Below are 27,845 nucleotides of genomic sequence, written 5' to 3'. Positions count from 1 at the left end.
TGTTGTGAACCACCCTGGGATCTGCAGATGAGGGGTGGCTTACTACTACTACTGAGAGTGTAACATGCCATGTAAAATTTACAAACTGGCAAACTTTATGGTATTGCTTGCACAACTCTTTGAAGTCTCCTATTCCCATTTGGATTGAGGGCCTGATCCTGAAGGGTACAGAGCAACAGCTGCACCTGCTGCATTAGTTAGATATGGCAAGCATCCAGCATCTTTCAGCTTCTGTTCCTTTATCGGCTACTAGCAGGTCACAGAAGGGTTTTTCTTCCTTCCTTTTCTGAACTGCAGTTAGTGGAATGGTTTCTCCTGGAAGAAAAGTGAAAAACTTCAGTTCTCTCTCTGAAGAAAAGGAAGAGAGGAGCATTTATCTCACCAGACTCTCCCTAATCAGCTATCCTCAACATATGCAATGAAGTGTGGTGTAGTGATCTATTAATAAATAAAATAAAAGTAATATTTTCTCAGCGGCCTATCTGTCATTCAAGTCTGTTTAGCTGCAGAGCTGTATCCTTTAGATCCTAACTTGCTTCATGTTCTGAAGGACAGACAGCTGGTTTTGCATTTGGAATATTAGACGACACTGCAATGCATCCATTTTGCTCTGAGCTGACTCACCAAACTTTCAGCTTTCTCCGTGAGGAAAGAATACACTCTCTGTTTTTTACTGCTCCGTCATGAACTTGCATGTTGCTGGATTCTCTGAAAGAAAGTTGGTGCCATTTGGCAGTCTCAGTTCACGTTCATTACTTACTAATTTGAAGTGGGGTGAACATTTCTCATCTTCAAGCCATAAAAGGAATTAAATACTGATTACTATTTAATCTTTTCTCAAGGGCTGTTTGTTGGCTTTAGATCAAACCAAAACACAATAGGAGCCATGCTAGTGACCTCTGTACAAAAATGCGTTGTTGTTTTTCAAAGGTCAGTGAAATGAAAAGAGAGTAACTCATTGGTGCAGCTTCCCTTTAGCAACAAATCACACTGCACTCAAAATACTGAGTGTGTGACAAATGTATTTATTTATTGTATCATTTTGTGAGGTCCTGATATGACCTTAAACTTGAGGGACCTTTTTCTTACAGTGGGAAATGTATTCATTCTAACAGTTTTCCTTCATGTGGTGTTGGGGAGGGGCACTGAAATGTCACCTTAAGTTAAGCTTGCTATCTTTTTTCTTCTTCTGTCAGGACTACTGTGCTTTTCAGAGCTGTGTGACTTGCTGAAATTTCTACCCCATTACTGCATCTGCATGCCAGGATAAGATTCAGCTGTTGAATTTCCACTTGCCATGTAGCTATTAAAGTCACACAAACCTTATTCTCCCTGCCCCTTGCATTTAAAAGCTGGCAAACCCTTATTTTAATGATCTTTAGCATACATTAATTTTTGAATTTTCCAGCTTTCCTGCTCTGGTGAATTTGGCTTCAAACCTGCACTCAATTATCTGCACTCATTTACCTGAACAAGACTAACAAATGTTCAGATATGCTCTGTGATATATACAAAGTTGGAAGGGCTGCAAGCACATGTACTAGTCTTCTGGACTGGCTAGAGATGCACCTGTCCTGAAAGTGGCATATTCAACATAGGAAGTAAACTTTGCCCTTCAAATCATAAACACATTTCAAAAAGAAGCATTAGTTCAATAGTTCAATACTCCTCTCTCAGGCAGGTTTACACAGAATTACCATCCTAAGCAAATTCATTTTATTTCCAAAAGTCAGGCTGAGTGTCATTGCCTGCCTAGCCAAAAGGTACCACCCACACAGAATGTTAAAGGCATTAGCAGGTTTAGAGGAATGCCAAATTAGCAGAACTGTGAAAAACTTTAGGGGGGAAACAAACCAATGAGGATTGAGCATGCTTGGAGGGCACAAAATGCTGACTGACAGGGCTGAGGTGAGAAAACTAAGTGGGAAGAGAAACCACTGCACTCCACGCCGCAATGTTTTGTTGCTGGCCCTGCTTGTCGCAGAATTAACTTTTAAGGAATGGATGTGGAAATGATGGTTGCTAAACGTTGCAGTGGATGCTCCGCCACAAAGTTGGTGCCATAGTCGCTGCTGAAGCTGCTTGTTCTTATTCACAGATGAGAAAGATAAATAAAATGCAAAAGGTGTGACTGTGACAGGTCAAAGTCTTTTAAGTATCCTTGAGCCACATGCTGAGGTTTGTCCCTGTGAAATGAATTATGACTGCAAGCAGTGGGGCATTGAAACTATAAATAAGTGAAATTGATATGCATTTTTAGTTCCCAAATAGGAGCTCTCGGGTGGGTAGGAGGTAGACCGTACAAGAATGAAGTCAGTCCATCTCCCCCTGGACACATGTCTGCCCCAAGGGAAAGGCCTGGCATATTCTGGGGTGTCAAAGATGAGAGAGATGCCAAAACACTATCAATGATCAGAAAGGGAAAGTGTACTCCTGTCAATTGGCTGAAGATGAAAACATGGTGTTGATTTGCACTAACAACTCTTATTACAGTTTACTGAAGCCGTGGGCTAGTGCCCTTCACACATTCAGAATAACCACTTTATGAATGTAGCACCAATTGGTGACTTATGTGAATGAACCAGCACAAATAAAAGGCCACATACAGAAATTTCATACCCACTCCCCTTCCATCAAACACAACAATGTTCTACAGATTCAGTTGACAAAGACATCTGAGGGTCCTCAGGCATGGGCATGATCAAATGATAAGAAATTGTGGGCTTTGTGAACCAGCTCTGTATGTTCACACAGACCAAGGACTCAGCTATACAGCTGCAAATAAAATGTTTTAAGTGTGTTTTAAGTGCAATATACAGTGTGACACTAGATGGCGATGGTGAGCCTTATGGAAAATTCAAATTATTCAATTATTCAATTATTAAAAAACACTAAAAAAAAGCATTTTCAGAACGGTTTTTTATATGTGTGTAGATTCCATCCAAGTCAATGCATGGATGTAGTATTGTGCTGGAAACTTCTCCCTGCCCTACACTGATTGGAAGTGCCTAAGTAAAATTTAATTGGCAGAAAAGCCTTGCAGTATTCACAATACATGAAATGCAATTCAGATGTCCTGGGTGTGTGACAAAAACAGTTGCAAGAATAGCACAACATAGTCCACTCATATTGTGTCTTCACCACCGATTCTGAAACTGCAGTTACCATGCATAAAAACCATGTGGGAGGAGGAAGCGAAGGAACTTCTATTTTCTGTCCTAAAGCTTAATGTTTTACAATTTCCTGTTTTCTTTGCTCGAGAACTAAACAAAACTGCTTGCTGTTTTGTCCTGAAATAAAAGGGATCTGCTTGCCTAGAAATACCATGATTCATAAGCCTCTTGCACCTGTCACACTCCCTGTTTTGCACCCAGTGGGAATACATTCTTTTCCTAAGCTGGCTTCTTCCTCTATAACCAGAGCAGGAGATAAAGTTACATGTGTCAATTAAGTCTTCAGTACTGCTTTGATCTTTGCTGGTTATTTTTATTACAACGATCTTTTCAAAATGTTTTAGCTGGGTGATGTAGCCTTAAATCGAAGCAACTTAGTGGGTGGGTGAATAAAGAGTTTTTCTTTTCTTAAATCCATAAGGAATTGAGAAACAAAACACCATTAAAATGAAAGATGGACTAAAATCTATGCATAACGTGGAAGTCAGGTGTGTTTTGTGCCAAACCAGGCAACTTAAATTACCTTAAAATAAAAATATAGGATTGATTTGTTTGATTTATTTACATATGAAGAATTTATTCAGTTGAAAATTAATGTGCTAAAATACTTTCTTTCCATTTTTATGGAGCACAATTCCAAATGCTAAGGCAATCTAAGTCCCCTTGATTCCAATACAAGAGATTTATGCATGTGTGCTTAACTCTGCCATAGAAATCAATGGGGGATAAAAGTAATTAACTTTTGCTGGATTGTGGCCATTGAAATATTTTTTTTGAAAATTTAGTTGGTATATTTGCTCCGAGTTCTGGTATTTGTGTAAAAAGATAGCCATGCTTGAAAATCGCTAGTGTTGATTTCAATAAGAATCTATGGTCCTTTCAGCTACTGATTATGCCATCTGTCAAAAAGGCTGTTGTGTTCTGAATTTCCACACTGCAAGGAAATATTTTAAAAATTAACAATACTTTTTGGGGGGAAAAACGAGTAGCTTTTTAATACATGTATATTTTATTCTAAAGTTATATCACATTAAATCTGCAATCCTATATCTAGCACAAAATCCAATTGAATAATGGGACATACATCTGCCTAGATTGGTCTGCTAATCTATCAGCCTCTAGCCAATATTTTGGGATTTGTGTGCAATACATTAAAATAAACAGATTTCATTAATGAACTTCTTTCATTATGTGAACGTTTAATGTTGTAGTTTTGAGATTTCAATGTACAGATAGCAATCTCAATGCAGTGTGTTCATTAGTTTCACTATCATGCAGAACATGTATGGAAGTGCATCCCCCATCACTCCTGACCACCAGGCAGGCTGGCAGGGGCAATGAAGGTTGGGGTCCCATAACATCTGGAGAGTTCCCCACTCCTGCTGTAAAACCCTATGCACAAATTTGGTTGTGTACATAGAAGTTTTCTGGAGCTGAAGTGAATTGAAACTCTTCATTTTGGAGGTCTACAGCCCTTTGTATTGAGACATCTCTGTCTCTTTTCTTGAATATGTAATATGATGCAGTTCTCACTGGCAATGAAGTTACAAAATATTGATGCTAAAACCTCAGTTGATTAGGGCACTAAATCCATTAATCATGGGTTAAAATGGATTTATCCCTTTGCAAGCTTATTTGGAACATATAGCTTCATGGTGGCTGATCTATGCCCCATATCTTAATTGAGGCAATCACTCCAATGCAGTATTTTCTTACTGTTATAACAAGCAGTGATATCTGCGGGTTCTGCTAACAATAGTTGCTCCATTTTGGATTTGTTAGTGAACCCCCCCCCCACCCCCATGCTAATCAATGACTATTCTATCATCTATCTAGCTATCTATCTATTGTGGCTGGGGCACCCCAGCCAGATGGGTGGGGTAGAAATAATAAAACAACAACAACAATCGTCGTCATCATCATCTCTATAGCATTGACAGAAGTTGGCAACTGCCAAACAGCTCCCTGTCAGCATCGCCCTTGAGCCAGTGCCACTAACTGGACTCATCCACTTCAGCCCCGAGTGGGCTAGGCGAGCTTGGTAGCACTTCCAGAGACCACCTTCTGCATAGGAACAGGTCAAAGTACTGTGGACTCACAGCTTAGAGTTGTGAGCACTGGATTCACTTCCACAAGTAGACAGTTGTCACACAGCAGAGTACAGCAGAGTCTAGCAGAGTATATAAACAACTCGGAGAGCAGCTCTGTAGAATATTCTCTTTTTTCTATAACTACAACTATTATACAACTATATACAGAGCTAAATAGGTCTAAGCATAAAGAATGCTGAACCGCACTGAGTGCCTGCAGCTGCTCTTAGCAGCAACCTTATCTAAACACACAATCTCTCTCTAACACTGACTGACTGACTGACCGACTCACTGACCGACTCTTTGATGTGGTGCTGGAGCAGAATAAGTAGAGAGCTGAACACGCCTCCTCCTCTCTGCAGAATCAGCAGACTCCTCAGGAGATTCTTGGATATGGGAGGGGTGAAATCTCCTCACTCCCTGCATATCAGGGCTTCTTTGGCCTCACCTGATGAAATGTATGGATAATTTCACGCTCCTTTTCCCCCCTGCCACAGTTCCTGTTATGTCAGCACTAGGATGACACCATAGTTTTTACAGTGTATAATGGGGGGGAAGAGAAAAGACGGACATTTCTGATGGCATGACTATTCCCTCACTGTTCTCTTATTTCTCACACTAGCAGCAATTACAAATGCGAGCTCTTTCGGCCTAGAGACAGGCCATCTGCTAAGTCTAGTTTGGAGGCAATCCGTTGTGAGTCAGAGCCACCCATATGATGGCAGTCAGGAGGAATCCTGACAATTAAAAATACTGAGAAGCACAGAGTGGGGGGGATGAGAGTTACAGAAAAAGGCATAAAAACCAGGGGATCTGTGTCTTTGTCCTGTGGTGCATTTCGGAACATGTCCCATGAAGAGAATTTCTGCTTAGCATCAGGAGACACCTTCCCTTCCATGTACTCTGAGGATGCTATTTAAAATTAGCAGGAGATAAGATTGGTGGGGCTATGTTAGATATTTGTAAAGGCTGGTCAAATACTGTGGTGTGTTCTCTTTCTGATAAATGCCTTCGCCAAGCTGGTGCCCTTCTGATGTTTTAGGACCTCAACTCCCATCAGCATCAGCCAACAAGACTTGTCAAGGCTTTGCTAGATAGATACAGGTCTAGGGATACACACTCAGGGTTTGTGAAGAAGCTTTGAAGAATGTTTAATTGTTGTTTGGATAACATTGTCAAGTGACATTGTTGGATTGCATTAGCATTCTCCACCACGCAGCCGAAGAGGGAAGAAGTGATGTAACGCGATACGCCTGCCAAAAATCTAACACGCTTCTTTAAAAGTCAGAAGGCATTAATGCACTTACTGAATAATTGACCCACGGAATTTATGTCAAACAGCACTAAATTATTCACTGGCCCCAAACGTGCAGGCAGTGCCCTTAAAAATGTACGGGGAAATGTCAAAGAAGCACTTGCAATTATGTACAAATGACTTTATTTATTCAGCCTGCCTGGAATTTGTCTGCTGGGGAACAAAAGTGGGCTTGGGATAGTTAAATAAAAGTCCTAGCTGTATTCCAATCTCCTGTACCAAACATACCTAGGAAGTGAGAAAGCCAGAGTTAATTTCAGTTTGGATGTCATGAAACCTAATTTTACATGCTTACTTTGTCCAGGTTCTCCTCCCTTAGTGTTTAAAGGACTCGTGCTTAGATATTTGGTTTTCTTTTTCATGTTAATTCCATATCAGCATCAAGTCGCTCAAGATTGGGGTATGGCATCCCATAATGCACTGCCAAAGTTGTTAAGGGCCCTGATATTCTATACCCTGAGGCCTCCAAGCATCTCTCTCTACGTGTGCATTATAAGATAACAACCTTGCAGGATCAATTTTGGTGTGGAAAATAGGTTTCCTGAAGAGCGGGGCACCCCAGTAGCAGGAGTCCAGACCTCCCAATTACTGCGCCTGGCTCCTTTCCCCTTGAAGGGCAGCACGCTGAACAGCCACACCATGTGTGTATTTTTAGATGGTTTAAAAAGGATGAGGACAGGTCTGAGATAGCTTACCTTAATTAGTCCCATTCCTTCTCCCCTTCATGTATTTCTATCCCCTAATTATACTGCATGCCACCCCAGGAGAATAAGCCAGAGCCCAGAGATTAATGCAAAGCCACAGGAGGAAGGCAAAGACCCTTTGCGAGCTTAGTCACATTGGCAAACCTACTCCGATAGGCTTTGGATGCTAATATTTTGATACATTCATCAACTCCTCAGCATCTGTGGCAAGCAATGTTTACACTTTTCAGGCTCTACCAGGAGCAAGTGCTCCTATTACTCCTATTAGTCCACTCAATTTTCCACCTGAAGTACCACATTAGTTTAGCTGTGGGTTTGACATCTATTTTTCAGGGGGTTCTGCCTTTTAATCATGAGTTTTATTTAATTGTATGTTCTCCTCTCAAAGAATATGCTAGGAAATCTGTTATGCATTGTCAATCAGGTCCGATTCACTTGGCTGCCCTCCTCGTGTTTATTATCTCGGGCCTGATAAGAAAGCATTTCTGAGTGTGCATCTGGGTGTGCTGAAGTGTAATTGTTTATCTGTTCCGCGGCAACTTTATTTAGACTGGAACACGCTGTGATGCCCTCACAAGTACAGGAATGTTGTACAGATTGTATGCAAGCACATGCTTTCAGGGAAATGATTAGCATTTTTCACAAGGGTGTGCTATTCAGAGCTCTCCGTCTTGCCACTGTTGCAATAGACGGAGACAGTGGGTTTTTTTTTTACACACGGCAGCTGAAAACATCTTTAAATCTCTTTCACACACTTCGTATGCCTGAATGTGATCAGTTTGGGTTAGAAAGTTTATTTTTCTGTAGAAATGCTTTATTGAAATTTTCATATTACATATATAACATATACTGTACATCATCTTACATATACAAAAATCTCAACCATATAAACAAAAACCTTATACCATTAAGATATTTACAGAAATTAAATTAAAGTTGTATTTTGATATCTCTTATATTCTTGTCTATTTGTTAACATAAATTAAACAGAAAGAATAAAGTTATACTTCCTGTCATTTCCCAATGCTTATTCTCTTTCTAATAGTGAATGTACATATCATTATTAGCTTGCTCTTTGTATTTTTATTAATACATTCTTACAACAATTTGTGCCTTTTATCGTTTTTCTCATATATATCTTTAAACAAGGGTCCACTGAATGCTGTCATAGACATTATACTGCTGTTGTGGTTTTGTAGATATCTCCTATACTTATCCCACTTCTGAACAAATATTTGCCTTGAATTGCCCCTCAGGCTGTTAGTCAATTGTGCCATTTCTATATATTCCTGAAGCTTGCTTTGCCAGTCCAATATAGTTGGAACAATTCATTTTTCCAATTCATTGCCACCAATGTTTGGGCTGCAGTCGTGGCATATAAAAAAAAATTCTCTAAGGTTTCTGGGTATGTCATTGCCTAAAATGCTTAACAGAACTGAATGTGATCAGTTTGGGATAGAAAGTTTCCTATGTGGTATAGCTGCCATAAGGACAGCCTTCCAGATTTTGTGGGACAGCAACCTGCCCTGACACATGGCATAAGTTTTTGAATCCGTGTATTGTATACACCTACATATCCATTGCCAAAATCAAAACAAACACTCAAAAACCTCTAAAATGTGAGGAAAACTTGCTTCCAGATTCATGCGGTTTCTTCCACTCCCTCAAAGAAAATCAAGTTCACTTTTCATTATCAAAATCACCTTTCCCCCTCTAAATTAAAAGAATAAAGTATTCCTACCAACAGACAAAAAAAAAAAAGAAAAAAAAAAGATTGTTTCATTTGAGTCAGGGCACATCAGAGCACAGCAGAACATATTTGCAGTGCATACCTTTGTCCTAAAAATGTGAAGCAATAATCTCTATATCGCACCAGTCTAATCATAACCAGCCTCTGTTATGTTGCCTGAGATTAGAGAGAGTATCTTTCCAGGTTTGGGGAAGGATCAGAAGTCATAACCAGACAGGCACAGAGCCCAAACTTTTCATTTTAGAAATTCACTGACAAACTCACAGGAAAGCTGTGAGTTTGCCTTGCAGGGCGCTGGACTAGAGGATGCTTGGGGTCCCTTCTAAGTCTAAGATTTTATGATTCTAAGTAAGCTAGAAATAATAGTGACAGCATTTTTCTCTGTATTTGAGGTAATCTCTGAGTTTAAGCTCGGGAACAGCTTGTTGGAAGCAAATCCGCACACCTTTCCTGGAAATACCCTGGAAAATAGTCTGGAATTGCATGTGGCTCAGATCAAGCTGCTCTGCCCCCACCCAGTAGCGGCTGCAGCTTTTAATGAGTGAATGTTGGGAAATGGTTAATACAGGTTGTTGCAACACACACACACAAGCCACCCACTATTTCTCCTCCAAATGAATGAATGAATGAATAAATAAATGCAAAGCATAACAAAACAAGGCCCCTCAAAGTAGGAAACGCTCCCTTTTGCTACCTATGGGGAATCCCAGCCTTCAAGGAAACACATCTAAGCATGCTATAGTTTAAAGCTACATGGATCTATTCTTGATGCAGTCCTAATTTCTCCCATATCTGCTATAGTGGCTGTGCTGGATAGGCCTCATAACATCAGATGGAGTAGGAGCCTTCCTAACAGGGCTACAATGCAGGTAGCCAATTTAATCCCATGCCTTTTTCTGCTTAGAGACGCATAGGAGAGACCTCTTTCACATACCTCTGCTTTTAGATTGGGATTGGCTGAGTGGTGCAGAGAGCTGATTGGCAAGAGAAGAGGAGATTAATAGAAATACCTCTGTAGCTTTGAGTAAATATAAAATGTATGTGGGACAGGCAAGAGTATGTCACTTTGAGAGTTTAGGGAGAATTTGACATTTTCTGTGGGACGGTTGTGCCCCATTAGCCCCAGTGAGCCAGTCTCCACTATCTGATGGGATACAGGTTAACTACCCCTTGTCTAACTGAAAGGCTGTCTGGCCAAGTCTGGTTTAAAGAGCCATAAGGAAGACCAGAAGTATCAGGTTACCTGGTTACAGTCTTTCCTACTATGATGAGATATAATGTGTTTCTATTTAAATTATAGTAATTATTTCTAAATGTGCATCAATGCGTATCATGTGATAGGGAAATTACATGGAATTTGATATGAAATTATATACATTATCATAAGGAAGTTTTATGGAAATTTGTGCCCTCTTTTTTATGATGAATTTCCTCTTTTTGATGTTGCATAATTGGCCATCTTTTCCACTTGTCTCTGGTACCTTTAGAATCCTCTTGGGGCTATGAGCCCAAACAATGACTTGGACTAAAAATAAGCATGACTGAGAACTAGATCTGTGCACTGGATCTGGCTGCATCCCAGATCCTGAACCAAATCAAGGCTGATTTGGCTGGATCAGGTTGAGACTGGATCAGGTTGAGATTTGGCTCGATCAGGTTGTCCTGGGTCAGATTGGGTACACCCAGAACTATCCAGTCTGTCAAAAGAGGGAGGCAGTGTGGCAGCAAGGAAGTGGGAGGGTGAGATGTGCAGGCTGCATGCATTCCTTTATTTTGTTAACACAGGGGGTGATGGACATGTTCATTTGGGGACCCTGTGTGAAGCTGTCACAAAATGGTCACTCCCAAAAGGATCTTTAGCTGGAATTAAAACAAGCACTGTCCTGTGTATCCACATGGGAACCCATGCAAAGACAGAAGTAATGGGCCCATGAGTACTCACCTGCTGCTTCTCTCTGAATATGGCCCTGAAGGTAAGACTGGAAACACCATAATATGGTAACTTGATACCCATTCCACTGAATCAGTCCTGAAAGATAGTCTATGGTATCAAAAGTAGTTGAGAAATTAAGCAGAAGTGACAGGGTCACACTTCCCCTGTCTCTCTCTCATGATAAAAACCACCCATCAGGGCAACCAAGGTTGATTCAGTTCTGAAACCAGATCTGAACTTGTTAAGCAAGTCAGATATTAGGAGATATAATATCTGCGCCAGCCCGAGACACATTGGCACCCGAGATGAACCACAAAATGGTGCCCCCTCCCCACTGGGGAAGAAGGGGAGGAGTGAAGATTAACATCAGGAAATAAGGGAGAAGAAAGATCTACATCAGGATCTGCTGCCTGAGGTGGTCACTACATCTTGCCTCCTGAGTGGACCAGCCTGTCTTATATTACTATTCTTCTCCATGTGCCCTTCTGTTTACTAAAGAAAGTTTATACCTGGCCTTTCAATATGAATTCAGAGACATGTTCATGAAGCCTCTTATTGTGGTTTGAGGACCCAATCCCCGCGTAGTGGAATGAAAACACAAGGACACGTGATATAAGGTTAATGGGCAAGAAAAGGCCACAACTTTATTGATTACAGCAAGTGAAAAGGTGTTGGCTTAGGCATTGGATTACGTCAGCTGAGTCTAAAACAAGGGGGGTTTATTCACCAGTAGGTGGAGCCTGTTGATGCTAATCCAACTATAGGCTCTCCCCTGATGTCACCGAGGGTTGTGCCATGGCCTCCCGCCAAGCAGGCATTGGACAGAACACACGACCGCCAGATTCCTTTAACGGAATACCCAAAATTGAAGACGCAGGCGATGGCCACACCTAGCCTTTCGACACACCACAACACATTATTCCAATGCCTAACCTACCCACCAATACCACGAAAGTTGTGACGATTGCTACGAGGTAGGCGAAAAAACCAAAAAGCCTAATGCCAAATGGAAAAATTCCTACCAGCCCCCTCGGACAACCAGGGTGACCAACCTAAGGTCCATAGCAAGGACAAAAGAAAACTGAGACCCTGAGCTCTAAGGGAGTGTAGGGTGGGTGACTCGTGATGGGACGACAAAAAGTGAGGCCGGGAGGCTGGTGCCACAGCAATTTAGGCTGCTAAACACTCCCCCTCACAGGCACCTGGTTGGGTGCCTGTCCGTGGGCGTGGGCGCCAGCCAGGTGAGTGGGAGGCAGGGGCTAACGCCCCCTGCTTGAGGCGGAGTCCGGCTCCCGACCACAACCACTCCCCTCTCTTGCAGGAGGAGAGTCTCTATCCTAAGAGCAAAAATTATGAGGGGTTGATTAATGATCTGAGCTCCTGAAAAACTGTAGTATTTTTCCTTTGCTCTTTCTTATGATTGCCAAACAGTCAGTAGTACCCTGTAGCCAGAATTGTATAATACCTGCTCAGGTTTTTTTATTTAACAGAAAGGGCTACAAAGCAAACTGGAATCTAGTGGGAAAGCTCTGGAAACAGAGCAGTTAATATAGAAGCAAGCCAATAAATCATGCAACATGCATGGAGTTAAACAGAGAAAGCCAAGTAGCTTTTAAAAAATAAACAAATCGTAGCAATATAATATGTGAGCATGCAGCTAATTCCTCCTTGGCGTCTTACTGACACCTCATAAAATGGTCAAAAAGTACCAGCTTCACCTTCAAAAGCCACGGCCCCAATTGTGTCTTGGTCATGACCAGCACAACCCAAAGAACCTACATAAGAGCTGGTTGGCTCATCTAGTCCAGCTTCCTGTTCTCACAGCAACCAGCCAGATGCCTATGGGAAACCTACAAGAAGGAGCTGACTTCAGCACCACTCCCCCCAAATGTGATTCCCAGGAACTGGTATCCAGATCCATATCAGCTCCCATACTCGAGGTAGAACATAGCCATTATGGGTAGCCACTGATAACTTTTCCCTCCCTTGATTCCCTTAAGTTTACCTTGACTTGGGACTGAGTTCTTTGCTGCATTCTCATTATGATATTTATATTGTAATGCCAGGTATTAGCAAATCTTTTCCACCCAAAAATAAGTTGCAGGTGTGGAATTTACTAAGATGTAGTACCAAACATCAAGTATAGCGACTTTTAAAAATGAATTTGTTGCATTCTATCATATCTTGCTTTGTCAAAGGCCAAAACCGGTTGTTCGAGTTCAAGCTGATCTTCTGCATGAAAGCATTCTTACAGAACTCTAAGTACTGTAGCCCTTTTCATTGGTGGTGGCAGTTCCTGGAAGGCAAGAGTCATTGAAGATTTTGAAATAGCAGTTACTTTGAATATCTGCAGGACAGAGTTCAGGGAGCACACCCATCTTTCTAAAGCCCCCAGATGCAGGACCAGAGACCATGAAAGGTAGGAGAAGGAGGTGGAGGAGAGTTGAGCAAAGAGGGGAGTCACGGGGCAATTGGCAGTTTTGGCAGGTCAGTGGCCTGCTCCATAGGTTGGTGTCTGTTGACTCTGAGCAAGAACTCCTCACAAGTCATATCCTACTCAAAACTAAAGTCCTACTGTTGAGCAAGGCAAAGGAAGTAGGTAATAGGTGTGCCTGATCCACCATTGAGCAGAGGGTTGGACTAGATCCCTCACAGATCTAAAATTCAATGAAAATAATACTTACACATTCAGAACGAGAAAAGGGTTGAGTTGTGGACAGATCCATGCAAGTCTCTTTTCCAGTCTCTGGGCATTTTGGATTTGCCAGTTGGATTTGCTATATTTTTCTGTCAGACTCGAGGATGGCAGCATGTCAAAAAAAGGCAGTTTGGTGTCCATCACCACATATAAAATGAAGCCTGAACTTCAGGTTTCAGATGCCACTTTACATGAGCATTACTAGGGGGGGAATGAAAGGCGGCAAAATGGAGGCCGTAACGAAATGTTACTGACAGATGTCATCACTGCAGTAAGAGCATGTGATCAGCTCTCCCCAAGTAGATGAATGGTCCATCTAGTTCATTATCTTGTCTGTGACAATGATCAATGTCAGTTGTTTCAGGGGGTGGAAAGCATAAATACCAAAAGGCCTTAGCTATACAGAAGGGCCATCAGAGAGATGGATTCCTGACCCTAGGCTAATGATCAGCAAATGCCAAGCAACAGAAGGGGAAGAACAGCACAATTGTATGTCTGATGCTGAAAATAAGAGAACAAAGGTGTACAATCAATCTCTGTTGTTATCTTGCCTTCTTCCCATCCAGCCCCAGTATTGTTTCAAAGTACTGGGGTATAGTATGAGTTCACAAGATGGAACCTGAAGGCTTAGACACAGATCCCTTACTGCTCAATTCATAAACCACTTCACCCAATAATCCAAGCATTTTGACTTATTGACCTTAATAATTGGACATCTTAATAAGAGGACATCTGGGTGAGCAAAGGGCTGCTTTTCTTTTCTTTTGAGGAAAAGTTGTCCCCTTTGCATCACTTTGAAGTTCTGTTTGAACTCTGATGAGTTTGAAGACAAAAAAGCTGGAGGAATTGCAAAAGTAAACCAAAACCTGCTGCGGTTCTTTCTGTTGATATTAATAGGGCTGACACATTGAGTGGGAAAACACTGTTGACCGGCTGGCCAGTGTCTGCACAGCTCCTATGAGGTAGCTGTTCTAGGTATTGTGATTTATCGATACAAATGCTACTAGGCTACTAGGGAGGGTGGAGAAATGTGGTTCAGTTTTGATTTTAATGTGAACTGGCCTAGTTCACACCTTCTGAAAGAATATGGGAACTGAAAAACAGTTATTCTTTAAAATTTACACTTCTTGGAATTTTGTGATGCAGTTCCCCAACCAAATAATGTGTACAACAATGTGTATGCAAAGGGAAAGTGTGCATAAAAGTCTTACATTAGTGAAAATATCATACAAAGTGCATTATATTAGGGGGAAAGACCAAGATGCACATACAAATAAAATGAAATTTGCATTAAAGGCTGACAAATTTTCATGAGGACTTAAAAAAATAGTAAACTGATGCAGACATGTGGATAACTGAATTTAAGATTGGGAAAAAATGAGAAACTGAAACTGACAGATCCATCCATCCTCAGTGGTTAGCCTACAAACAGTGTTGTGGTGCTTCCTGGTTTTGCCACTTGCCTGGGACAAGCATTGTGTTTCCCAGTACATAACTCATGCGCTGTGTTTGCATCAGTGTGCTGTGCAGGACTAAATTAGATTATACTCTACCTTTACACTGGTATAAACAGATAATTCACAGTGTAACTTCACCTTTAGTGAGTGTGAATGCATAACATTTAAAAACAAACAGAAAGGGGAATGCTTGTTATATGCTAATGGTGGAAGTTTATTTCCTCATTTGTGTTTACAAGCTGGTCTTCAGCTTGTGGTATGGGGCACTCTGGTGAGTTGTGGCCTAATCAGAGGTAGGTCACAACAGGTGCATTAAAGGTAAAGGTAAAGGGACCCCTGACCATTAGGTCCAGTTGTGACCGACTCTGGGGTTGCAACACTCATCTCACTTTATTGGCCAAGGGAGCTGGCGTTTGTCTGCAGACAGCTTCCGGGTCATGTGGCCAGCATGACTAAGCCGTTTCTGGCGAACCAGAGCAGCACACAGAAACGTCGTTTACCTTCCCGCTGGAGCCGTACCTTTTTATCTACTTGCACTTTGTGCTTTTGAACTGCTAGGTTGGCAGGAGCTGGGACCGAACAATGGGAGCTCACCCCATTGCAGGGATTCGAACCGCTGACCTTCTGATCAGCAAGCCCTAGGCTCTGTGGTTTAACCCACAGTGCCACCCGCGTCCCTTAACAGGAGCATTACTACCATGCAAACAAAGGATTAAGAATGGATCCCCAAGTGCCTGTTTGGATTAAAAGTAGATCCTGGGTCTGACTTATGATAGTTTTGGCTTTTGGTCTTCATTCCACACCCATTGTGGAATCCAGACCTTCTAGATAAAGAATGGACAGTGTTGTTATCTGTACTACCAGTACAGAGGAATTATTAGAAATGAATAAAGTCCAGTTTTCCTATCAACTCTCACCTGACTAGAGGCTTCTTTTAAGCAAAGCTCCGAAAGGAGTATACCATAAAAATCCACTAAAGAAATAATGTAATAAGAATTACAACAACAACAACAATGACATCAAATGTTAGCTGTGCATATAGGTTTTTCAGTGATTTGTTCTTACGTCTACATTTTTAATTGTACTGGAAGCATTTGGCCCAAGTGAAATTATATCTGTGAGGTGTCTCTCACATGGCTTCCAAATAGCACAGGGTCACACATGGGAGTGATGCCTATCTTTAAAGATCTAATGTTGTTTGCCATTTCTAAAGCACTTTTGGCTTCGTAGCTGAGCAACAGCTTGAATGTGAGCTTCCTGCACCAATGGAAGTATTTTAAAAATGTGACCCCTAGTTGAACTCTGAAGTGGTGCAGTCCATTCTTTAACCGAGGTTAGGGGGCTACTATCTTATTCTGATGCAGGTGCAGTTTGAACCAAAAGCTTTCTCCCAGTATAATCAGAATGTGGGTTGCTTCACATTTCCTTTCCATATAAACAAAATGTTGAGTCCTTTCAAGGAATGGTAATATACTTTAACCAATTTTTTTGGGGGGGGGACCCCTGAATTTTCCGCATTTAAAATCAGTGGATAGACTCCAATTGCTCAAGCAAAGGTGTAGGCTTAATGAGAAGTTGGGTGATTTTTGCTAACCTGCCACCCTTTTGAAGACCCAGTGACCCCAGAAAATCTATTATGGTGGGTCCCACAACCCTCCATCGTAGATTTTAAGAGGGGTGGGGTCACTGAGGTGGGAAGGGGAACGAGCAAAAAATTATCTCCACTATTCTTCCATTAGTGGTCTACTGGATCAAATGTTACTGTACTAAGACTAGGATACCAACTGGATACAGCCCAGCATAATATGCAACAAATACACTTGTTAAAGTCACTTTGTATGGTTCTGCATTTGTTTTGGCTATAAGTTCTTCTTGAAAAGCATCAGAGACATGGAATTATCAGACTTCAACAGAAATACATTGTGTGGCCTTAATTATTCAGCGACTGCTGCCATTTTTCATAATCTGTTAGTCTTTATGGTGTTATTAAATGTGTATTATTGATGAAATGTTTAATTGAAACAGTGGAACTATGCAAGTTGTTCCCTCAGCAATTACTCTTAAGTAAATACTCCCTAGGTTGGCTAAAATCTTAGGGGAACAAATTGTGCCATCCAATTATCAAGAGAAGAAATACTTGCAATTTTAAAACTTGCTTTTGGTCTTACTTTGGTGCACCCGCTATAGTTTTAATAAGAAGACTCTTTTTTATTTTGATTTTAAATGTCTTGTTAACAGTGTGGGAGTTATAAACACTATAATAATTTCCCCACTTTCATATTTAAAAATAATATGCCCTCTAAACATTTACATTCAAGATTTGTTTTTCTTCAGATGTGTAAATAACACATAGTAATTTGCATCTCATGCATAAATCTCACTCCTGTTGAATACAGATTCCCCCCACTCCCACCACCTCATATTTATGGCAATTTAGCGGGCTAATTTTTCCAAGGAGAATTTGAGGGAGGGGGCTGTTATTTGTGGCTGAAAACATAATCTCTTCCTGCAGTTTTCTTCCACTGAGTATTAAGCAGCTCAGAGCTGATTACCAGATCTTTCATTTGCAGTTTCACTGCAAGTGTTTTACACTTTAATTTTTCCCAGATAAAACCACCCGAAATATTTCTTGTTTATACACATGTGTAGTTCAGTTCGGGCAAATTTTCCCCATTCATAGGGACTACTCATATTCACAGAACGTCTGCCTCACTGTTTGGATCCCACTACAAATCGCTTGTGGTCACTGTCCTTAAAGTCGGTGGTGCTGACATCAACAATTGGCTGTCAGTTCATTTCTGGGCACAATTCTAATTGCTCCTGTTAGTGCCCCTAAATGACCGAGACTCTAAATATCTGAAAGACCACCTCCTTCCCTACAGAACCTCCTGGGTTTTAAGACAAGCAGAGGGGGCCTTTTTGGAAGTTCCATCTCTCTTAGAAGTTCTGTGTGGTAGTGGCCTGGGAGATCGCATCCTCTGTATCAGCCCCTAAATTGTGGAATTCCTTCCTGATCTGTTTTCTTCACTACACAACTTTCAATGAATGCTTTAGATGCACCTTGTTACCCTGACCTCAGGACCCACCCTATTCCTGTAACTGTGATTTAACTGGTTTTTTGATCCTGGATTTTAAATTATTGTAACTCTACCTGGGACTTGCAGATGAAGGGCAGGTAATAAATTTACTACTGCTGCTGCTGCTGCTACTGATACTAAGTCATGCAATATCCACATGGCTGTCTCAACATCCAGGCAGTGACATTTTCTTTTTCACTGAATATAACATTGGCACAAGTTTGCCTTTAAGCTAGCATAGTCTATCTGACTGATACAATACTATGCATGTTTACCTGGGAGTAAACTTGTAAAACACACACACAATTAAAAAGGTGTCCAACTAACTAGGGTATTTTTCCCTTTAATTTAAATTTAAAAATAAACAAAAAGAAGTCATTCAAAAAACCTACAGGTGACATGCCACATTTCAGAAGAGACATTTCCATTTTTCACACAGCTGGCGATGCATCTTTTAAGCACGTGTGTTCATCATCTAGAAGTAAAGAAAATATCCTTTTTTTGCTTCAGTAATATTGTTCTTACATGCATCCAAATTTAACCAATTAACAGTGCAAACATTTACACGTCCCCTCAGAAGTAAATCCCAGTTTAAACAGGGCTTGCTCACAAGTAAGTAGTTATAGGATTGCAGTCCAAGATTCAATCCTATACATATTTAACTGGGAACAAGTCCCATTCAACTCAATGAGACTACTTTCTGAGCGGATGTGCAGAAGATTACACTGCATGATTTCTTTAATGTGGTATCAACTCTGCTACTTGGAAATTAGTACTACCGCTGTATTCAATGGCACATACTCCTTGGTAAGCACAGGGCAGCAGGACAAATGTCTTAATAAAAAGCAATTGTGAAAATGGGAACAAGACCAGCATTGATATGAGTGGTTAACTGCAATGCATATGTTTCAAATTGTGACGATAGTTGTGTTTTATCTAAAAGGTTATTGTCTATGATGTTTATTATGCTCAAATAATTCTTTTCTTTTGCAAACAGTTGACTTTAAAATAGGGCAAGATTTTGTATAGGTGGCATTGATTGTAAGACTTCTTTTCTGCTGTTAGAAATCTCCAAGACAAAGAACTGAAATGGCCATAGACAATTGCTATAATTTTCTATAGACTGATTCTCACTGAAGTCATTCTGAAAATCACCGTTTCTGAATACGGTAATTTCTAAACAGTATTCCACCCTTGATCCTTCTGCCATAATGATTCATTTGCCTCTGACTATATGAATGATTGAAATTCCCAAAGCTCCTAAAACTTTCTGTTCAGTCACTGGTGTTTTGTGACAGTTGCCTGGTTAAACTAGAGGCATGATTCCAGGAGACTGAATTTCACTTATAAGAATGTTCTAGAGTGGAAAGAGAACTTTGCACACATTTTAAAAATTGAAACATGTTCAGAATGTTTAAATTCTGAACCTTTTAATTTTGCTTTTAAAACAATGGACAGGTTCTTTGAAGGGAAAACAAGTCATAAAGGGTCTTTATTTTAAAGTTTGATAAAACAAATTTTCCTTTTTTTGTAAATTACAAAATTATCATTGTGTACTGAAAATAAAGGAATAACCACTTGAACAATACCATCCTTCAGAATATATTTTTAATGCATTTTTGAAGTAAGAGTAGTTAGAATCAACTTCAATATTTTTCCATCTTACAACTTACATTACCATCAACTTCTCTAATTGGGAAAGCTGATTTTAAAAAAGAAAAAGAAAATAGCAACATATATACTCAATTTTGGGTAGCACAATTAAGTTTGGTTTACTGATAAATTCACTAGATGTTAATTGCAAGGTAAGAACAAAGGAGAAGAATAAAATTCCCCCTTCCACCTGCAACACCCCCTTCAGCCATCATAAAGAATTACAGGTCCCACTTCTACCTCAGTTTATCAGACTATGGGGACAAAGGACAGGAGATGTCCTTCTCTATCATGGGACCATGTGTGAAGTCTTGAGCATTTGGGTGACCATCGTTTGAGACATAATACTGAATTAAATGGATCTCTCTGATCTGATCCAGCATGACAATATCTGTTTTCTTCTTTAACACTTGCCATTAGGAACAGTTTTGAATGATCTTCATTTCCAGTGCAGCATCCTTTGATTTCAAAGGGTCACTTCTACTTTTGATTTACAGACCTTCTCAAAGCAAAATGGATTAAAGTTGAACCAAATCTGGACGAAAACATTTCCTCAAGCGTATTCTCAGGACTCTTTTTTTTTTTTATTAAAAAAAAGAGCTTTGAAAGCTTCCTCCCATCACATTTTGAAATTGCACAACATTCACCATTGTGGATGCTGTTGGATCTGAGGATGTTTAGGCAAGAAGGTACAAAGTTCGAAACCGCACATTAACACTTGCTACTGAAGCCTTGGAAATGATCTGGGCTTTTAAATAAACTTGTGTGAAGATGCTGACATTGCAGATTTCAGATTTGCACAATACTTTGTTCTGGAACTAGCACCAGAATTGCATGGAATGACATTAATTTGCTCCTAGCCTGACCATCCATGGGGTGAGATGGATTGGATTGGACTGGGAGCTGGTGCCCAGCAGGAGGGAGTCACGGCATCACATTCAGGTTCTAAAATCAATGTTTAGAATGAACAGAATGGATGCAGGATTGCCACAAGCCTGATATTGTGAGCCACACTGACTCACCTCTGTTGGCCTGGCTCAGGCTGTTAATCATTAATGCCACTGCTGTTTGTCAGCTGACCTTAACCACCCTTTGTATATCGCAGCTCATTATTCTGGGTATCCCCTGTTTAAATCCTTCTGGACGTCCTTTGCAAATATGCTGCTACAAAGAATTGCCTTTCTCTCTATTCAAGGTGGTCTTTTATTGTACAGATATTTTATGTCATGCTACCAGGTGTCCGGGCAGTGTTGGCTTGAAATATATATCTTCCAGTTAAAAGTCTATTAAAAATGTGTGTGTGCTTTTTCAAAAGCTATACTGAGCATCTTCGCCGCATTCCCCTGTTGACTGTTTTACTTTCTGCAGATAAAAATGCAGGCGGCTTTTCTTTTCAATCCAATTTCATCCGAAGAAGCAAAGAACCTCACATATGGCCACAGAGGTTTTCATTCCCCCCTCTGTTTGCTGCAGTTTCTGCTAGTAGATCACGTCCCCATTATACATGTGCTTGTCAGCCACCAACTCTGCAGGCAGAGGTGAAACTGGGCACGGAGTAGAACACAATTTTCTTTTGCTCAGACAGGAGGAGATGACGGATAACATGATCCTGACCTCTGAAAGTCATGGACAGCTTGCAGGGATGGTAACATGAGCCGGGGCTTCTGGCGATCATATCATAATAACACATGCTGGTTTTGTAGCAAAGGCATAGTTTAAGTGGTGGTGGCAAGGGAGGGGAGGGGGAATTGATGCTAAATTAAACTGGCTTTGAACTTTTTCAGACCTAGAAATGTATTATTCAGCAGGAATGTGTGTGATGCATTGAGAGCGTGGGAGGGTCATATTCTCATTAATCATCCAGAGGACCCAAAAAAAAAGGTGGGGGACGGAAATTATTTTGAGACAGGATTTGAGAGCTAAGGACTTGTGGGAGGAAAGGAAGAACTCAGAATAGATTGGTGGGGTGTTTTTTTTGGGGGGGGGGGTGAATTATGCTATGCCACAAAATCTGAGATGGCCTCCAGGTTGTTTGGTCACACTGACGTGGTACTGGCATGGGTATGATTCCTATTATCAGCTCTTAATTAGAAACTAAGTAAGTTACCATGGGGCCCAAATAATAGGTTGCTGATCAATCCTTCAAGGGTAAGGGACACTCTGGACTGATGATGGGAAATGAAATTAGAGAGGGGACAGGGGCTGGAAAAATATGAAGGGCAGAAGCAGAGCTCATTGCTCCGTAGGACTGAAAGTATTGGAATAAGCAACATATTTTCCAAACAGGTGATGACTCTTACAATACAAATAAAACTATGGGGATTAGTTGCCTGATGTACATATATCCAGTGCTTTTTTTCTTAAAAAATGTTTAGGGGTACTCTCATTTTCCTACTCATTGAAATACCAATACCTTAATGAAGCCAAACCTAGATTCACAAAATGTTTAGGGGTATGCGCCCCCCCTGCACACCCCCCCCCCGACAAAAGCACTATGTATATCCACCTCTGAAGCTCAGCAGATCTGGACAAAGGAGATGACTTGGAAACTACGTATGGAAGGGTGGAATGCAAGGCTAAATAATTTTGTTATTTACAAAGTAGTACTGTATGTGTTTACTGAATTTACAAATCTTTACTGTTTTTCATCAGTTTTCATAGCTGCATTATCTCAGTGCTTCTAAAATATCTGTTATCAGCAAACCACTGTATAACTTTGCATGATGCCTAGAGAACTTGTTTTATAAGGTGCCTAAAAATATAACACAGCTTCTTTCATATTCAAAACAATTGTGTGTGTGTGTGTGTGTGTGTGTGTGAGAGAGAGAGAGAGAGAGAGAGAGAGCATTTTTACAGAGAGAGAACAAGAGGTCTTACATATATATAGAATTGTGCCCCCAACAAGAACCATGATCTGGTTCTGTAATCACAGTCTTTTTCTGGACTGAGTGGCTGCTGTCAACCTAAAAACAAATTGCAAGAATTTTACTACTGGCAAACTAAGACCAGTACTCCCCTACCCCACTTCATATCCTCCATAAGCCATCCATGGCCATTGCTACTTTTTGAGGGAGCAAATTCAAGTATGTATAAAGATCTGTCAACTAAATCAATAAATCACTGTGTTTCATATATAGATTGCTGTCTCTGTCAAATTCTGAAAAGGTGAAGGATGGCTATTGTACCAATCTGCCTTTTGAGGGGATTCTTCAGGAAACAGCCTCATTCCTCACCCCCCTCCTTTTGCCATTGTTCACTTTATCCTCTGTCGGTCCATATATCTCAAAGTTGTAAGGGAAATCTGTAATAATTCTAATTCATCTTCAAGCCTTCTTTTAAAAGGATTACTATAGATGTCCGAAAAGGGCACAGAGTATGGTAAATGGAAGAAATTAATTAGCAACTCTAGAAATGGGGGAAAGAGAATAGACCCTGTGCACGCTGTATACTTTAAAATTGTTCCACCCTAAGAGTGCCTTCAGAAAACGCTGCCCACATTTATGCATTCAGAATCTTATGGTGATCCAGGATTTATTGACATAGCAAATCTTCCCTGTGAATTTATACGTGCTCATTTTGAAGGAAGGCTTATATGCTTCTATTTACTTAAGGGCCTTTCCCCTACAAAGATGTAGTACATTCTGTCTGAAACCTTTCCATGACACCATCTCTAGAGGCACGTGCTGTACTTATAATATATTGCACTTTATCAATGGATTCTTGCAATGCACATGACAGATGCTATATATAACTCTAGGTTATGCTTACAAGTTTGACCTATCTGCTAATAGATAGGAAGAAAGGCCTGGATTGGTATGGAAGAACGGAACACTTGGGGATTCATTTAGACCCACTTTGTATTTTGATCCCATTTTTTAATAATAGTAGACAGGCATTTCCATTTTCTCCAACATGCAGTGTAATATTTCCCATGCATATAATGCTAGGAAAGCTGTACCTGTTGAAATCCTCAGTGACTTGTAGCTATTAAAGGTGTAGAGCCTCAGCCAGTGGGGGCAGGGAGGAGGTAGCTGGCGTGTTATGCTCTGCTGAAAATATTGATTGATCAGAGGCTTCAAGAACTCATTCCTTCTGACACATGCTGATTTATTTAGGTGTGACCGCATCACAGAACTGATGCTGAGTAGCCATGTTTGTCTCTTGTAGCGGGGGGGGGGGGGGAGAGGGGAACAGTCTTGTGGCACCTCAAAGACTAGTAAGGATATTATGATGTCAACATTTGTGGACTGAAGGCCACATACGTTGCATTCTGGGATAGCATGGAATATTCCAGCCATTACCAGTAACGTACACTGATGCTGTACAAGCTATATTACGGACACCAGTCTCTGGGCATAAAATTTGGTGATCTTCTGTAACTCTGCACAGCCACCACCCACAGAAGTTGTCCTTTGAATGATCCTTTAGAGCCAGCTGTTGCATTCGGGAGACCTTTGCTTATGTCATGTGCTCAGGCTAAATGAATTGGCACATAGCATGGATTTGCATGTAGCTGCGAGACAACTACAGGAGGAAGGAAGCAGCTCTAGTAAGTCCTGTCACTGGCAGGAATGAACAAGTGTTTGGACACTTCAGAGAGAGCAGGCAATATAAGCTCCTCTTCAGTCGTTATTGAGAAACGAGCCCGATTAGCTAGGAAGCATGCACTTTCCACTGATGGCAGGGGAGCAGGCTGTCATGTTGACACAAAGCTACCTGACTCTGCGTTGCACATCAAATTAGGAGAACACATACAAAGCGCTATAATCCCCACTCTCTGTTCCTGTGCACTGATTGGTAATAATTACCCTTTGCAGTTGGGGGTGGACGAAGATAACCCAAGAACTCTCAGGTTAATTATTTTTCTTCAGCACTCTGTAACAGTGCTGATGTTTTAATAGCAGGCAACCTTTTCGTGTTGGGAACCTTGGAGATTTGAAATTGGCAAGAGCAAAATACCATTTATCTCTTTGGACAATAAGTAATTGTCCTGCAAGGCCTAAAGTGAAGTAAAAAGGGGGTTTGTTGGCAAGCTAACGCATATTCGTTTTGCTGCTTCAGTCTCCCGTACTAAATAACTGCAGTTTTGCACTGGGAGTTTCTGTCACTCCCATCAGCTGGAGAGTTTATAAAGTTGAAATGGAGAGCACCTAATTGCCAGGAAGCCAGAATAATTTCATTTTGTGTCATTATTCATACATGATATATTCCCAGCATGCATTCTCTTTAATTACTTACACACATAATGCAAGTATGCATATGGGCCAATACATTTCTGATCACTGTGTCTCCTCATGGCAACTCCTTAATGATTTTGGTGTCAGAGCTAATAGCAACATCTGATAGGAGATCTGAGGGCACTGATGATCCTTCTAAGATTTAATGCATTCATGCAAAACAAAGAGACATAAGCCTATTTGAGAAAATAAAGTATGTAGCAGGGGAAATGTCAACTGTACAATTCGTGATTAAACCAGCAAACGCAGCCTAAACTTTGCCAGGACATAATGTATTCCAAAGATCCATGTCATAAGAAGATATGTAGTTATGTGGCTCAAATTAAGCACTCATTTCACTGCGACATCAAGAGCCATGCTGAGCTATAAATGTGCATTCATGCTTCCAAAATCTATTTATGAAGGACAAAATAAAATCAGTGGAAACATAACGTATATTTAAACCAGAATAATGGAGCAGCAGAGGTTGACAGAATACTTCTTGTCATTGTGTTGTTGATTACAATAATTTGTATTTCACCTCTCTGCAAAAAAACTTGAGAAGAGTCCCATGTTCTGTTCTCTAAGTGGCCAAGCAGATGTCCATTTATAGCTTTCTAAACTGATTGGGTGAAATGCAGTGCATATTTAGGGAAGTTTTTAATGTTTAACAGACCATTGTATTTTAATATTTTGTTGGAAGCCGCCCAGAGTGGCTGGAGAAACCCAGCCAGATGGGTGGGGTATAAATAATAAATTATTATTATTATTATTATTATTATTATTATTATTATTATTATTATTATTCTGTTCATATACTTTAGGGGCTGCAATGTAATGCTTGTGCATGCCAGTGTTCCTGCCAGTACATCCTTTGGCTCTTGTGGAGATCTCCATAAACACTCCCATAAATACCCACAACCCATGAGAGATGGTTTGCTTTTCCTGCTCATTTGCAGTGCCTCAGCCTCTGCTAAATTGAATATGCCCCCTTCAGCATCCCCACATTTCAGAGCAAGATAGGATTGGACATTCTGTTCTGAACGGAGGTAGTGGTGCCCGGTCTGTGGAATGCCCTCCCATCAGATGTCAAACAGATAAACAACTATATGACTTTTAGAAGACATCTGAAGGCAGCGCTATATAGGGAAGCTTTTAATGTATAATGTTGTATTGCCTTTTTGTATTTTTCTGGAAGCCTCCCAGAGTGGCTGGGGTGGCGGCTGCTTCTTCTTCTTCTTCTTCTTCTTCTTCTTCTTCTTCTTCTTCTTCTTCTTCTTCTTCAGGATAGTTTGAAACTACCCTATTTGTTTCCCTTTGCATCTATTCCTTATGTTTGGTCAGGGTTGAATGATATCCATTCAATATATTTTGTGAATTTTCTGCAGACAAATAGCAGTGGATTCTCCCTTCCCTGGAAGTTTTTCATTTTGGAAAAATATCCCCCCCTGATCATTGCCTAGCACAGTATAAGTACTATATAAATGATTAGTTGTTATATTGCTTAAAGGTAAAGGTACCCCTGACCATTAGGTCCAGTTGAGGACGACTCTGGGGTTGCGGCGCTCATCTCGCTCTATAGGCCAAGGGAGCCGGCTTCCAGGTCATGTGGCAAGCATGACTAAGCTGCTTCTGGCAAACCAGAACAGTGCACGGAAACGCCGTTTACCTTCCTGACGGAGCGGTACCTATTTATCTATTTGCACTTTTGGGTGTGCTTTTGAACTGCTAAGTTGGCAGGAGCAGGGACTGAGCAACGGGAGCTCACCCCTTTGTGGGGATTTGAACCGCTGACCTTCTGATCGGCAAGCCCTAGGCTCAGTGGTTTAGACCATAGTGCCACCCACGTCCCTGTTATATTGCTTAGAGATGTACAAAACTATTTTTGGTATGTTTCACTTTCTCATGTAAACTATAATTCCATTCTGTTCTGTACCATTTCGGCATAACTGCAATTTTAAAAATAAAATAAAATAAAGCAGACATATTCTTTAAACATGTATTTAAATGCCTATTTCCTTCTAACACACATATTTACTGGCACATTTTCTCTCAAAATATATATTTATCTACATGTTTTCTCTCAAAATATCTGTTATGTTTCAGTACTGAGAACTGTCTTCCAACATGAGAGAAGTGAAAAATCTGTTGAAAATCTCAGTTTGGAACTACACATTTGTCTGAGAGGTTCAGATCAGGATGTTTTATATAGGAAGATTGAATTCTTCAAACATCCTTATTATAATGATGCTACTCTTATTACTCATAGAATGCCGCAAACCCGGGAGCGTTCCAGTTTGCAAATGTTCTTTGGAACCCAAACGTCCATTTTGACTTCTGCGGCTTCCAATTGGCTGCAGGAGCTTCCTGCAGCCAACTGGAAGCCACACCTTGGTTTCCGAACGTTTTGGAAGTCAAACGGATTTCCAGAACAGATTCCATTTGACTTCTAAGGTACGACTGTTCTGAGGCAGCATTCCCATGGCAGCTTGAGAGCCAGTGTGGTGTAGTGGTTGAGAGCGGTAGTCTTGTAATCTGGGGAACCGGGTTCGCGTCTCCGCTCCTCCACATGCAGCTGCTGGGTGACCTTGGGCCAGTCACACTTCCTTGAAGTCTCTCAGCCCCACTCACCTCACAGAGTGTTTGTTGTGGGGGAGGAAGGGAAAGGAGAATGTTAGCCGCTTTGAGACTCCTTAAAGGGAGTGAAAGGCGGGATATCAAATCCAAACTCTTCTTCTTCTTAATTTCCACATTGTTAGCTGAGCTATTGTGGCATATT

This window comes from Podarcis tiliguerta (genome assembly GCF_965153285.1).
Source record: "Podarcis tiliguerta genome assembly, chromosome: 3".
NCBI lineage: Eukaryota > Metazoa > Chordata > Lepidosauria > Squamata > Lacertidae > Podarcis > Podarcis tiliguerta.
This window is presented reverse-complemented; position numbering follows the sequence as displayed.